The following is a 15712-nucleotide window of genomic DNA, read 5'->3' on the forward strand; positions in this document are numbered from 1 at the left end:
TCTCTCAAGTATATCAATGTCTTCATGCCTTGGTGAAGGGTGAGTGGTTTGCGACAAAGGTCCGTATCTGGTTGTCACTCAAAAATTCCATCAGAGATATCACGCTGCCAGGTGTCGGGGGATCAAACACTGTGTGGAGAAGTGGCAGGTGACTCATGGCATCTGCAATTGAAATTGTGGAGCCAGGTCTGTACGTTATGTCACAATCATTAGTTGAGAGGGAAATGACCAGCGTATGATCTGAGCCGGTAAGACCTCTGAGGTAGTTATTGTTGGACCAAGCAAACTAAACAGTGGTTTGTGGTCCGTGTAAATCGTGAAATGTCGACCGAAGATGTACTGGTGAAATTTCATAACTCCGAATCCAATTCCAAGTCTTTCTTTGTCCAGCTGACTAGTTCTCAGCCGGGGACAGTGTACGAGATGTGAATGTCATTGGTCTCTCTATGCGATCTGGCATGATGTGTGACAAAACAACACCAACCCCGTACTGAGTCGTATCACACGGCAGGACCATGTCTTTGTCTGGGTCGTCGTGAACGAGCACATTTGAAGACTGCAGTATGTCTTTTGACTTCTGAAAGGCTGATGACTCTGCAATGTCCCATTTCCAGCTCACGCCTTTTTGAACAGACAATAAAGTGGGCGAAGCATGGGAACAATGTTTGGGATATAACCGCTGTAGTACTGCAGCATGCCAATGTAAGCCTTGACTTCAGAAATGTTGGTCGGAGCTGGGTCGTCTTTGATTGCTCTGATCTTCTCTTCAGTGGGACGTAAGCCTTCGGCATTGATACGATGGCCCAAATAGGTCACACACGGAACCATGAACTCGCACTTGTCTCTCCGCAGGTGTAGTCCAGAGTCAGAGATAATGCAAAGCACACGTTCGAGGTTATCAAGATGATGAAGCTCTGAGTGGCCAGTGACGAAGACATCATCTTGGTAAATGACAACGTGTGGTTCAGCAAAGAACAGGCTATCCGTACAACGTTTGTAGATTCTGCAGTACAACTTTGGTACCCGGAGGCTATCCTGACAGGCGAAACAGCTTGGAGGTGAGTGTGTGTTCCCTGAGGCTATCCTTTCGGAGAAGACAGCTTTCATGTGAGTGTGCGTACATGTAACACACACGAACATTAATAATTATATTTGTGATGAACATAAAGTGTAGTGCTGGACATGCGGTAAAATGGCTCCAAAATTCCTTTTTTTCACTCTTTTCAAGGTAATTATTGTCGGCCTAATATTATTTTATACCACGAGAAACACCAGTAGATTATATTTTCACGACCTCGGCTGACAGGTTGTCCTCAAGGTACACAAACTCTCCTCCAAGCTGTCTCGCCAGGGTTTGAATCTCGGCCCAGCTATAAAATTCCATTCTGGTGTTTCACAGACTGACTGAATCATCAATGTGTGTGTCGTGATTCCGATGGACGACTGGGCATCTTGTCTTCCGACATTCGTTGATGCACATGAAAGATCCCAACGATGCCCTTCAGGAAGAGTGGGCGAGCTATCACCGGCACCATGACCAAGTTACAAATTCCTGTCCAAACTTCTGCTGGGAAGGCAATGGCAAACCACCTAGTATAACCCTTGCTCAAGAAGCTGCTTCAGCGACTCAGACTCCCAGGAACGAGGATGGAAAATCAAATATCAAACCAGATTCGGCACATGAACAAATTTTCCATGTTTTATGATGTCATTCACTGTTTCTGCTGATCCAGGTGAGCTTCAGGTCCCGTGGTTCTATTTTTCTTTCAGCTGATGTTTATAATATGATGGTATTATGCACGCAAGCACTTTATACATATCCTGTATTGTCATATCCTCAGTGATTTATTTGGGTTTGTTTGAAATGTAAATCTTTATTTGTTATTTTCTGCTTTGTCGGAGCATCCAGGTTAACCTGGCATTGATTCACTAACATATTGAGAAAACACAAATCAGGTCATGTCATCAATTTACCTTCTGATAAAAGGACGATTCACTCTGCTCCACAACACTCGGAGATCATCTCAACACCTGTTCACCTGATTTTGATCCATCCTGTTCACTTGATTGGAAAGAGTCGGTAAGTTTGGGGAATCGTTCGTTCTCAGGAAATTATTTTTCTTATCCAAGATTATCTTGTTTGATATATCGAGTTCTGCTGGTTTGTTGTAATGAGGGATTATGGAGTTACTTTCAAACTTCTGGTGTGACAATTTTATTGCCTTCTCGATTACCAGGTTCGAATAAACTCTTCTCTTTCTTTGAGGGAGGATCTTCAGTTTGCGTTGTCCTGGCAATCTGAAAATGATGAACTTTGTTGTGAAACATGCTGGTTTGGTTGAAACCTCAGAATTTGAACTGCATTGTGTGACGACTTCACGCTTCTTCTTTGTGATGCAGCACAAGGATTCAGGGTCGATGAGGCCACAGATGTGCCACTGATTCACTGCCCCCTGAAGGTTAGGGCAGTAATTTGAATTTTGTTTCTGGGGGATTTGGAATGTCTCGTCGATTTTTCATGAAGAACACTGTGGGGTCTTGAACGTCGACTGACTATTTCTTCCAGATGGGATACCCAGTTTGTCTTACATCGGAAGTACGGCACAAACTATAAGCATTGATAAATCGCTCAGTCTGTGAAGCACCAGGATGATATTTCATCGCTAAGTCAGGGATCAAACCTCTGCTCGACAGCTTCGAAGAGAGTGTGTGTACCCAGAGGCTATTCTAACATCCCTTCTTTTTTATGTTGAAGGCCGCAGGCACGGACTGAATCGTCCTCAACGAGGCCAAGCCTTAAATAAAATAACTGCATGAATAGAAAAGTAAGGAAAGAGAGAATCGTCTAAGTTTTTGAGAAAGTAAAAAATCTGCTTTTTGAAAAGGAGAAGGTCATAAGTGTTTGGGGAGACATGCGAAGGTAAAGAGTTCCAGAGTTTGGCAGTGGAGGGGAAGAAACAACCATCATCACGGTCCACCCTTGAATTGCCAATGGCCACACAATAATTATGTGATGTCGTGGCTTGTCGAGTATTCCTTGGTCTCGCAAATGGTGGAGGTGCACAAACAGGAAGTTTTTGCGAGCAGACACCGAAGTAATTTCTGCAGAAAAGAGAAAGAGCCGATTATGCGGCATAATTTGAGCGGGTCGAGTTTTGAGGTCACATTGGTCGAGTTCACAAGTCGAATAACTTTGGATTCAATTCTGTCCAGTCAGTTCGTGGAGCTGAAACCTCCCCAGATGTGAGAGCAGTACTCCATACAAGGACGAATCAATCCTTTTTATAGTTGGAGCAACAGTTCAGAGGAGAAGAATCTTCACCATCTGAACAGGACTCCAAATTTCTATGAGGCATACTTAACTATTTGCGTAATATGTGGATTTCAGGATAAATTTCATGTTAGACTAATACCGAGTAGGTTTATTGTATCACATGGTTTAATTGTGGAGCTTTCAAAGGAGATTGGAGAGATGAGAGGAGTTTTAGAGAGAGAGAGAGAGAGAGAGAGATGGGAAGAAATTGAGTTTTTGAAACATTAAACTTAACTTGATAACATTTTCCCCACTGGGAGATCTTGTCCAAATCCTAATTTAAAGAGGTGGCTGTGATGAAACAAGATGTGGATCGAGTGAGGGAAGATGTGGCAGATGGGAAAGATATGGAGGAATGTAATGTTAAGTCAACAGCATACGAGTGCATTTGGTTATTTGTGGAAGAAAGAAGGTCATTGACAAGCCGGTAGGAGACGAGGGATCCGCTCGGATCGAAGCGCTGGATACAATGCTTTTCATTCTGACCGATCCACCGACGAAGATTCACTGCCAAGACGTATTGGTTCACATACAATTGTTCCTCTGCCTGGCAAGATTTTTCCTTTTGCGTATTTTGCCAACTGGCACTCCTCATAAAAATGACGGTAAATAGACACCCTATTTTTGAAGGACTACCATTTGAAAAATAAAACCGAAATCAAAAATCGGCTCGATTAAATTAAAAATAAAATGTGTCATTATTTTTGTTGACATTACCTCAGATGACGACAAACAGAGTGGACGTCAGAAGAACATGAAACAAAACGTAACACACACACAGAGACAGAGACAGAGACAGAGACAGAGACAGAGACAGAGACAGAGACAGAGACAGAGACAGAGACAGAGAGAGAGAGAGAGAGAGAGAGAGAGAGAGAGAGAGAGAGAGAGAGAGAGAGAGAGAGAGAGAGAGAGAGAGAGAACAAACCATAAACAGATCAACAGATGTTCAGGGAAATACGAACCAGACCGTGGGGAGCGCGAGAAGACTTCCTGGTTGGTTGTTTTTGATGAACCTGGCCGTGTAGCGGACGATAACATAACGGGGGGGGGGGGGGGGTGTAGAATTTTTTTTTAAAGATGTTTTTCAAATTCCACATAACTTGATTTATACCATATTATTAGAAATCCACAAAGACAGAAATGCCGGTGATTCCATTTATTTTGGATCCTTTTCACATTGGTCAATAACGTTTGAATCGAGGAGAGATCGGAGGTGGAACGACGGTGTAGTTTCTTACAAATACTGTATACACACCTTAAATGACGGTTCTTAAACACCCGATTTTTGAAGGACTACCATTTGAAAAATAAAACCAAAACCAAAAATCGGCTCGAGTAAAATTTTCGAAATATCTCGAAGTGTTTAATTCCGAAGTCTCGTTTCTCCACTTTCAAAACTGTAGGACAAGTATTAAAAATAGTGAACGCGGTTTTTCGGCCGCTGTCGAACAACGGGTGGTTGCTTAGCAACGAAACTCAAACACGCACATTCCCAGCTCATATGGCACCTGTTCGCCAAGTTTCATCGAAATAGGTTTGCTGGTTTGTGCTGTGGAGCCTCGCGTTACACACACACACACACACACACACACACACACACACACACACACACACACACACACACACACACACACACACACACACACACACACACACACACACACACAACCCGACAATAAGGGATATCTAGCGAATCCAATAAAAATAACGAAGAGTGTTCGGGACAGAATGGAACCCTGAGGTACACCGCTGTTGATGTCAGTGCTGGATTAACCATGAGGCAGACAAGGCATGTGCCTCAGGGCCAGCCAAAAATTATTTTCACAATAAATATTTGTCTGTTTTTGTATTAAATATTTTGTTCTTGAATCAGTTCATCTTTTGTCTGGGGTCCATTTCCATGAGCCCGAGATCTAATTTAAATTTTTCAGGCCATTCTCTAAAATTTCAAAATGTGCCTTCGGGCCAGCCGAGACTTAATCCGGCACTGGGTGATGGGGGAAGGGGGAGATGAAGTTCCATCAACAATTACGGAAATAGATTGGTCAAAGAGAAAGCTCGATATGAGAGAGCAGAATGAAGGGGGAAATCTGAAAGAGGGAAGCTTGGAAATCAGACCCCGATGCCAAACTCTCTCAAAGGCTGTTGAGATATCAAGACCAACAACAAAGGATTTTCCAAAGTCTCTCAAAGAGGTCCGGACATTCGTAATGAAAGAAAGGATATCACCTTTAGAGATGAAAAGCCTGGTGTTGGCTTCGTGGTTCGGGTGGTGGCTTGGGATCATAGGGTCCTGAGTTCAAACCCGTTGGGCCGCTGAATTAATACACCAGGAAGTTGAATCAGCCTGTCATCCTTCCGAGGTCGGTAAAATAAGTACCAGTGCATTGGTCATGGGGACACTGCATCAGCAGCAGAGCCGTGTCCAAACCAATGATGCAACCAGCAGCCACAGGCTGCACTCGACAGAGAAAGATACCTCGAGATATTGCCTTGCGAAAGCCACATTGGTGGTCAGAGAGAAGACTGTGAGATTCAAGATGCTTGAGAAAATGGGAATTGAGAAAACCTTCAAAGACTTTGGAAACAGGATAAGTCAGATCAATAGGACGGAAGTAAGAAGGGTTTGAACAATCACCTTTCTAGAAAATAGGTTGTACGAAGGCATGTTTCCAGGTAAGAGGAAAAGTTTGGGTTTTTCAACAAAAACGAAACGAGCAAGTACTGGTGCAAGTTCTGAAGCACATTCATTCAAGACACGGAGAGGAATGCCATCTTGCCCGTCGGCCTTGCTTATATCCAGAGAGTGAAGTATTTTTTTGACTGCATGAAAAGAGATTATGGGGAGGGACATTGGATTGATGAGGGGAGCATCAGAGGGAGATGGAAGGTTCGAGTCATTGAGTGTGGAGTTAGAGGAGAAAAGAGAACCAAAAAGAGTTGCTTTATCAGTTGGAGAGATAGCGATAGCATCATCGGAACGGAAAAGCAAAGGAAAGGAAGAGCGACAGAAGTTGTTGGAGATACTTTTAGCTCAGGACCAGAAAGATCTATTCGTGGAAGAAGATGAGAGGTTGTCACATTTCTTTGAATGAAGAAATGCTTCACCTCACGAATGACATGTTTGTAATGATTTCTGGAGGATATGAAAGCTGAATGTGAGTCAGAGGAAGAAGACTTTTTCCATGTCCGAGATGCGGCATCCCTTGCATGAATGGTCGCAGAGCAGAGTTGGTCGGAGAGATAGATTTGAAAGAGAAGGGGATACAAGCCTCCATTCCTACAACAATAACCTCAGCTACACGTTCAGCAGAGATAGAGGCATCACCCGAGGAGAGGCAGTCGTCTTTACAGGGAAAGTCAGAAAAGAAGTTTCATAAACCACTCCAGTCAGTATTATTGAAATGCCAATACTGGCGTTTCGTCGGAGCAGTCGGATGAGAAGTGGTGGAAAGTCAAGGGATGTTCACAGGATTGTGGTCAGAAGAACCAATTGGAGGTATAATTGTGTAGTTGTAATGCAATGGATTGGAAGTGATGAACAAATCCAAAGTATTGGTGGTATAGTCATGAGGATCTGGGATGGGTGATAATTTGTTCCAAATCATTGAGAAAGGAAAACGTAAGAGCTTCAACTCCCCACCCCCCCCCGCCCCAACATCTGTGTGGGATGATTTCAAACACTCTCTGTGGTGTCCACTGAAGTCTCCCACATAGAGAAAATCTGCTTGAGGATGTTCAGATGTCAATGCCTCATGGCAAGAATTAAGAAAATCAAAGAAAACTTTCTAGTTTGTAGAATTTGGAGAGCAGTAAGTGAAACAGAGAAAGATAGTGATGGTCGGGAGACAAATCTTCTATCATCCCATGGTGTCCTTCGTGAAGAGGAGGCGAGCTATCCCCGGCACCCGGCACCATGGCCAAATTCCAAATTCCAGCCATAACTTGTCAACCGTCAAGCCTGGTCAGCCGGTTATGAAGACTCGGGCAAAGCTTCCCGGTGGCTGACTCCATAAAAACGGTGGGATAATGACGGTCGCTGAAGAAGAAGAAGAATGCAATTATGACATCATAACAAGAACACTGATGATGTCATAAAAATCCCTCATTCATCATACTTGCTTTGTGCCAAGTTTCAATTTCTTCCTTTATGCAGTTTCAGACTTTCCGTTTTTAAAATACGAGTACGTGCCCGTACGTGCAAAAAAAAAAAAAAAAAAAAAACTTTCAAACCACGTGCCAGAAACAACAGCCACACAGGCCGTTCCTTCGCTCTTGCGTGGCGGTACGTGCAAACCAAAACAAAAAAAAATTAACTTTCAAACAACTACACAGGCCGCTCCTTCGCTCTCGTAAACGACAACTGGATTGGGGCATTGTGTTTATCTACTGTATAAATGTGCATAAGAAGTCGAGAAATTATTAGAATACATTGAGTCATCACTATCCGGAATTCCGATTGTTGTAACCTGAAATGGGGAACGTGGCTGAGGATCCCAAAGGCCACGCCTACGCAGCAACGTTTTCTGTCATTGGTTGGTAAATAAATGGCCATAACTTGAGAACCACTTGTCCGATTAATATCAAACCTTGAAAAGGCACATCCTCAGCACCGCAGCAATATACCTGGCAAGTTTCAATTACATCGGACCAGTGGTTGTTGAGAAACAGTGGTCACAGACACACACACACACACACACACACACACACACACACACACACACACACACACACACACACACACACACACACACACACACACACACACACACACACACACACACACACACACACACTACTGGAATTATAGATCGATGGCTGCCACACCACGTGACTTGCGACGTCATTATCATCATTAAAACATTATGCATGAGAATTCGCACCAACGTCGAAAATCTCGTCTCAATCCAACAAGCAGTTTCTGAGACGAACACGAAAGTTCTGTGCAGACAAACAAACAGACAGACAGATAGACAAACAAACAAACACACAGACAGACAGATAGACAAACAAACAAACAAACACACAGACAGATAGACAAACAAACAAACACACAGACAGATAGACAAACAAATAGACAAAGAATCGGACCCAAATGCAAAATCCTCTCCTTTGGCGAGGGTAATAATCTCTGGATCATCTCCATCACAAAACCCACTCCAATGTGCTGCAGGACCATGAAGTTGCTGATATTGAGTACGATGCTCCTTTCTCTGGCCTTCGTTGGGTCGTCAACCATGGTGGAGGAACCAGAACCAGGAGAGGATCATGATGGACCAGATCAGCGAGGACCACCAGACGTGCGTTCTTCTTCAACATTATACAAATGTCGTGGTCGTCGGTGGTAACTTTTAACGTAACATTCCCGATAATCTCATTTTCCCACATTCGACATTTCTCTTTTTCTTTCAGTAATTTTTCTTCAAACGATTTCACAGTAAATGAGAATCAATAACTCCATGGATATCTTCACATTTCTCTTCTCATTACACGTCATCTTCATTTCCTTTCTTCACCAAACGCCCACCCCTCCCCCCTCTCTTTACCCCAACCAATTCTCCACCCCCTTGCCCATCCCTGCCACCGTCTACCCCACACATATCTTCAACCCCCCACACCCACCCCTCCCCCAATCTTTACCCCGACCATCTCACCCACCCCTGCCATCTCTCCACCCCTCCCCTACACCCCGACCATCTCTCCATCCCCCTGCTCTTTACCCCCACCACCCATTTCCCCTCCATCCCCCCCTCTTCCACCATCTATCCACCCCCCCACCCATCTCCCCTCCATCTGCTCCCCCCTCTTCCACCATCTCCCTCACACCACCACCCCCTCCCCCATCAACTTCTTTTCTACAAATCAATGTCTTGCACCTTCAGATTTCCACCCCATCGGTGTTTCTCCACAGTCGGTGGTCTCTGAAGAACCCCATCCCGGTGATGAGAAGTTGATGGATGATGGGTCACCAAGAGGAAAGTGCAGTTCCGGTTTAATCATCACAAATGTCGAGTGATGAATATTTTCATAAATTACTCACAATGTGGATTTAATTTCACCAACTCAAAAAAAAAATATTTCTTGATAATCATTCCAAATTTCCTTGTAATAAATGTGATCTTCTCGGGTAGATGAAACAGGGTGGGGCATTTATATATGACATATTTATCATCATTTTGGCGGGAAGCAGTGAGGGTGTAGATTATATTTCCCCCCACAGTGTTGCTGGTGATACATGAACGTTTTGAATGATGGAAAACTGTGACGTACACACGATAATTAACCTGCATGTATCGAATAATTGAAGGAAAACATCACTACAACAACCATCTACACTCTTGTTCAAGATACATCACACGTGGTGATGAACAACATGTCGATTCGTTGTCGGGAATGTAACAATTCCAATGGGGCTCATTTGTCAGATGTAACTTTTAAGCAACTTTATTCAATCTCAAATCAATGTGATTACCAACCACGTGCTTCACACAGTATTTGTCATGTTGTTTAATTATTTATAACACGAATAAATGCGTAAGGTATACAATCTCCCCCCCCTTCCCCCCCGCCCCACCTTGTACTTCTCAATCCATGAACCACTCGTTGATGGGAGACAGCCGTCAGGCAGGGAGCTTCGTATCTCACTCAACATCGAGGTGTGTTATCCTGGGTTCGAGTTCTGATGTTGGATAAGGAGCTCGATATCTCGCTCAACATTGATATTTGTTATCCTGGGTTCGAGTCCCGATTCTGTGAAAATAAAACCATCATTCTGACACCGTGAGAACAGGTGATGATTCCTCCCAGAGGAACATAACACGTCATGGAGGATGTCACGGTTACTGTAACAGTTGCAGGAGCTGTGTCTTTCCTTTATATTTCTGCTTGTTTTGTCAAAGATACCTGGTCAAAGATGAAGTGATAAGAGTTTGGGGTGTGTGTGTGGTGTGTGAGATCCACATTGTGTCTAAAATGTTAATATTTATTGATCCAGTCGAAGGGAGGATCTGCTTCGTATAACTTATTGACATGATTAACCAATCTCATGAACAATCCGTGTAATTACATCTTTCCTTCTCACCCCAAGTGGTTCATCAGGTTGAATAAGAGTTCCAAGACCATGACCGGACACACCTCCTCACATCTTCTCATCCCATTCTCCCAACAAGACACCTGTTTCACCATTTCCTCTGCTTGATGTTCCTGCGATGTGTTGATGGTTAACAATGATTATAAACATGAACAGTTTCTCATCAAATATCAACCCTTGATCACATCAATGAATGTAAAATCTCTATTTCATGTTTGTCCATCCATCATGTACCTGCAGCTTACAATAAACGCTTCATCTCGTCACCTTTGTGTGTTCATTATATGGTCGGGTACCACGCCGTCCCCTCGAGTATAATCACCTTTGATTCGGCCATTTTAGAAGCAAATTGCTTCAGTGTGGCCAATCCGCGTCAGCAGACATCGTCCACGTGACACCACGTACTTGAACCTCCAAAACACAACATGGTCCATGGGAGAAATCCTCGGTGATTATTATCTTGTTTTAGGAGGGGAGGTTAATCGCGGGTTCACATTTTGTTTTACTTTCCCTTTTCTTCATTTTATTCTTCATTCCCTTTTCTTTCCCATGGGAATTCTTCCATCAGATCATACTCTCATGAACAGATTTATCCCATCACGACTGCAATTCCCATACACATCCTCTCACCACTGGAATCGTGAATCCTGTGGTGTGGGAGTTGTGACATCAAGGCACGACGTACAGCGTCGTGTTGGGTTCACCTGTTTTTCATCACGTGGTGCTCCATCCCGTGACGAGGTGCTCCATCCCGTGACGAGGTGCTCCATCCCGTGGCGTGGTGCTCCATCCCGTGGCGTGGTGCTCCATCCCGTGACGTGGTGCTCCATCCCGTGACGTGGTGCTCCATCCCGTGACGTGGTGCTCCATCCCGTGACGTGGTGCTCCATCACGTGACGTGGTGCTCCATCACGTGACGTGGTGCTCCATCACGTGACGTGGTGCTCCATCCCGTGGCGTGGTGCTCCATCCCGTGGCGTGGTGCTCCATCCCGTGACGTGGTGCTCCATCCCGTGACGTGGTGCTCCATCCCGTGACGTGGTGCTCCATCCCGTGATGAGGTGCTCCATCACGTGACGTGGTGCTCCATCACGTGACGTGGTGCTCCATCCCGTGACGTGGTGCTCCATCCCGTGACATGACGCTGCCTTGGGTTATACAGAACCATGCGACGTCGCATTGCCTCACATCACGTGCCACAGCATCACAACACACGTGTAATGTATCAGGCAGGGAAAGCAGTTTGAGTGCTCCATCAATCTTTTATTGTGTTCCACACAAAGAAACCTCAGAGCTTGTTCATGTTGCAGCTTCGTTCCCGCCTCCTGATGACCGCGCTTCCGGTTGATCTGATACATGAATACATGACATCTTCCCCCTCGCATTCAGTGTTAAAATGCATTAAAGATGAACACAAGAGTCTTGAAGACACTAGTATATAATACAAAGATCATGAATAGATGAGTATTGGCTACAAATCAATGCGGATAGGCCCCTTTGGAACTCTAGATGATCGTTGGGGTACAAAGCCGACAGAAGGCCCCGCTGGTGATGCTGCAACAGCGTTATTGGGATCAGCCTCAGGGAGTGGTGCAGTACCATCTGCATCAACAACGTCACTGGTCACAGGTTCAGGAAGTGGCGAGACATCATTTGTGAAGATGACAGGATCACCAGACATGATCAAGGTGCCTCCGGACGACTCGACTGTCTTCGAGGATGATCTTGTGGGACAACGGTCCCTCATTGTTGTGAACCCGACCTGGTAGCCAAACCTTTCTGTGACTAAAGCTTTTCACAAACACCGGGTCCCTGTTGTTCATAGAGCGCTGTACAGCATGTTTGTCATGATGAAGTCTCTTTCCACTGATTTTGAAACACGACTGACGCCATGTCTGGTTTGAGACAATCCAGCCTTGCAAACAAAGCTGGTGTCACCCCCGTTGTCGTGTGGGGAGTGATGCGGTGAGTGAAAAGCAAACGTGATAGTCTGTTCTGAAGGTTTCCGCGGTGTCTTATAGAGACCAGACTTGATGAAACTCACGGAGCGTTCGGAGAGTCCATTTGAAGTTTGATGGTGTGGACTCACAAACTTATAAATTATACCGTTCAGGCGGGTGAAATCGCGCTTGATTTACAGGTTCCATTGTCAGTGAGTATCATGCGTGGCAAACCATGAGTGGTAAAGCACAGGCACAGCCTCTCTGTGGTTACGTGTGAGGTTGCTGTCTGTGTTACATCACCATCGATCCCTTTGGTGTGAGCATCCCGAACAATAAGAATCATACGGCCTTCGATGGGTCCAGCATAATCAAGATGAATCCTCTTCCATGGTTCAGTAGGCCATTCCCAGGGGTGCTGTGGTGCCTTTGCAGGGGAGTTTCGACTGCTTTGGCATGGATAACAATGTTTCACACACTGATTGATGTCAGAGTCAAGATGAGGCCACCAGACATAGTTCCAGGCCAACAATTTGATTTTTGCAATGCCTGGATGAGAATCGTAAAGCTGATTCAAATCTTTGTGCGCAAGTTTGGGAGAATGACCACTCGGCATCCCCACAGCAATCAGCCATTCTCGACACTAAGTACATTCTGCCTGGCCTTGTGCGAATACAATTCAGGATCAGCATCACGTAGAAGGCCCCACCCTTGCCAGTCGCATGAATGACCTTGGAAAGAAGTGGGTCACGCCTGCCTGGTGTAGGTCCGTTTCTGGTTGGCATCGATTTGGTTGTCATTCAAAAATTCCATCAGAGACATCACGCACCCAGGTGTTGGGGGTCAAACACTGTGTCCAGAAGTGGCAGGCGACTCATGACGTCTGCAATTTCAATTGTGGAGCAGGTCTGTACATAATATTATTACGGATTTGGAGACCTTGTGCACACAAACAGGCAGAGTCCCTTAGCTTAGTTATTTCGATAAGTATGTGTACAGTTAGAATCCATCCCATTCTGTCTTATGGGAATTACATGTGTGCGCGACAGGTTATTTGAAAGTGAGGTTGGTTTTAACAACTTCAACAACAACCACGCCCATCTTCGCTGCCTCACCATCGGCCATTGCACGCGTGCGTGTCAGCACGTACTTGGGCAGAGTCCAATGTGCAGGCGGGGTTTCTTCAGACGTTGGTGTCTTGGATTTCGCTCCAAATATCGCCCCTTTCAGCCAATCGGAGGGGTGCGAGCACGTATGCCGCCTCTCGGCCAATGGGGAGCCAACACAACATGTTGCTGCTCGACTTCCTGCTCGAGGGGCGGAGACATGAGCACCTCCCCCTGACCAATCTCGGACAGCCGGGGGATTGCCCGATGCGCTTGTCCAATGAGGTGGGGGGGGGGTGACGCGAGAAGGATCCTTCCCACCTGTGAAGACAAAGACATAATCGTGTGGGGGGTGACCCTGTGAGAGGGTCGGAGGGTTCGTTGGTTGAGGCTGAGAGTCTTCCCACCATGAATCTCCTGCCTGCGAGCCGGAGGAGCATGCCAGCGCCCGACGCTACCCTCCGTACCTGGTGCTTGGATCAGCATCTTGTTGCGGGTTCGAGTCCCGCAGGGTCAGATCCTCGGGAACCACACGAAGCGGGAAGATCCAAGCCAGAGATCTTATCTCCAGCTCACCTTCCCTCCCAGCTGGGGGTATCAAGAAAGGCAGCGGCCACCATTTATTTTGTGTGTGTGTGTGTGTGTGTGTGTGTGTGTGTGTGTGTGTGTGTGTGTGTGTGTGTGTGTGTGTGTGTGTGTGTGTGTGTGTGTGTGTGTGTGTGTGTGTGTGTGTGTGTGTGTGTGTGTGTGTGGGCCCGTCTGATAAGTAGAATTGTTAAGTGCTTTTTGTTGTACATTATTTGAATTCCTCATTCGGATAACTCTGCTCTGTGTCCCCCTGCCTATTGTAAATAAGTATCTGTTAAATGTTCCAGCTCGTTTCTGTGTTTCTTTTTGTTGGCTGAGCACGGTGTGTTGAGAAATAGCGAGGCAGTAAATTGTTCATTTGGACCGACAGGGCTCGGTGACCTCCGCTTGGGTTGCACACGGTTACGAGCACGGTAACGGCGCGTTCCGCTCGAGGTCTGTCGAGGGTGTGAATTCCCCGGGAGCTTTTCCGTGTGCGTAATTAGGTATATTGAAGTTTGGCAATTGACCCCACTCCACGCAGTCGAATTATTGGCGATTCATGGTGCTGTGAAGGACCTGTGCCTTTCGGACTTATCCGAGGGTCACGACCTAAATTCTGGTGTGTTTGATGGAGCCGACTCCACTGATCCCCCTCGTGGTCGTGCTCGCCACCGATACCCGGCCCAGCAACAATATCACAATCATTAGTTGAGAAGGAAATGATCAGTGTATGATCCAAGCCGGGAAGACCTCTGAGGTCGTTCTTGTTGGACCAAGCAAACTAATCAGTGGTTTGTAGTCCATGTAACTCGTGAAATGTCGACTGAAGATGTACTGGTGAATTTCATAACTCCAAATACAAAGCCAAGTCTTTCTTTGTCCAGCTGACGAGTTCTCAGCCGGGGACAGTGGACGAGATGCGAATGCGATTGGTCTCTCGGTGTGATCTGGCATAATGTGTGACAAAACAACACAAACCCTGAACTGACTCGCATCACACGACAGGAGCATGTCTTTTTCTGGGTCGTAGTGAACGAGCACATTTGAAGACTGCAGGATGTCTTTTGACTTCTGAAAGGCTGATGTCTGTAATGTACCACTTCCAGCTGACGCCTTTTTGAACAGACAGTACATTGGGTGAAGCATGGTAAGAATGTTTGGGATATAACCGCTGTAGTACTGCAGTATGCCAATGTAAGCCTTGAGTTCAGAAATGTTGGACGGAGCTGGGTCGTCTTTGATTGCTCTGATCTTCTCTTCAGTGGGACGAAAGCCTTCGGCATTGATACGATGGACCAAATAGGTCACACACGGAACCATGAACTCGCACTTGTCTCTCCGCAGGAGTAGTCCAGAGTTGTAGATAATGCAAAGCACATGTTCGAGGTTGTCAAAATGATGAAGCTCTGAGCGCCCAGTGACGAACACATCATCTTGGGAAATGACAACGTGTGGTTCAGCAAAGAACAGGCTATCCGTACAATGTTCGTAGATTCTGCAGTACAACTTTGGTAACCCGAGGCTATCCTGACAGGTGAGACATCTTGGAGGTGAGTGTGTGTACCCCGACGCTATCCTTTCGGAGAAGACAGCTCAGATTTGAGTGTGCGTACGTGTCACACACGTGAACATTAATTATTATAGTTGTGGTGAATATGAAGTGCAGTGCTGGACATGTGGTAAAATGGCT

At 45.7% G+C, this 15712-nt stretch overlaps 2 long non-coding RNA genes across 2 annotated transcripts in view; both read left to right on the forward strand.

Moving 5' to 3' along the window:
• Positions 1-10672, forward strand: part of LOC147010033 (uncharacterized) — a 117837-nt gene extending 107165 nt beyond the window's left edge. Inside the window, exon 4 of the long non-coding RNA XR_015052716.1 lies at positions 10404-10672. This is a non-coding gene — a long non-coding RNA (uncharacterized LOC147010033). The remainder of the gene's footprint in view (positions 1-10403) is intronic.
• On the forward strand, positions 1969-9292 carry LOC147010036 (uncharacterized). The gene is made up of 3 exons (XR_015052713.1): positions 1969-2080; positions 8490-8660; positions 9228-9292. It is a non-coding gene; the product is annotated as an uncharacterized LOC147010036 (long non-coding RNA).
• Positions 10673-15712: the final 5040 nt, after the last annotated feature.

This window comes from Eptatretus burgeri, chromosome 17, assembly GCF_056783735.1.
Source record: "Eptatretus burgeri isolate ZD-2024b chromosome 17, Ebu_testis_v1, whole genome shotgun sequence".
NCBI classification, from domain to species: domain Eukaryota; kingdom Metazoa; phylum Chordata; class Myxini; order Myxiniformes; family Myxinidae; genus Eptatretus; species Eptatretus burgeri.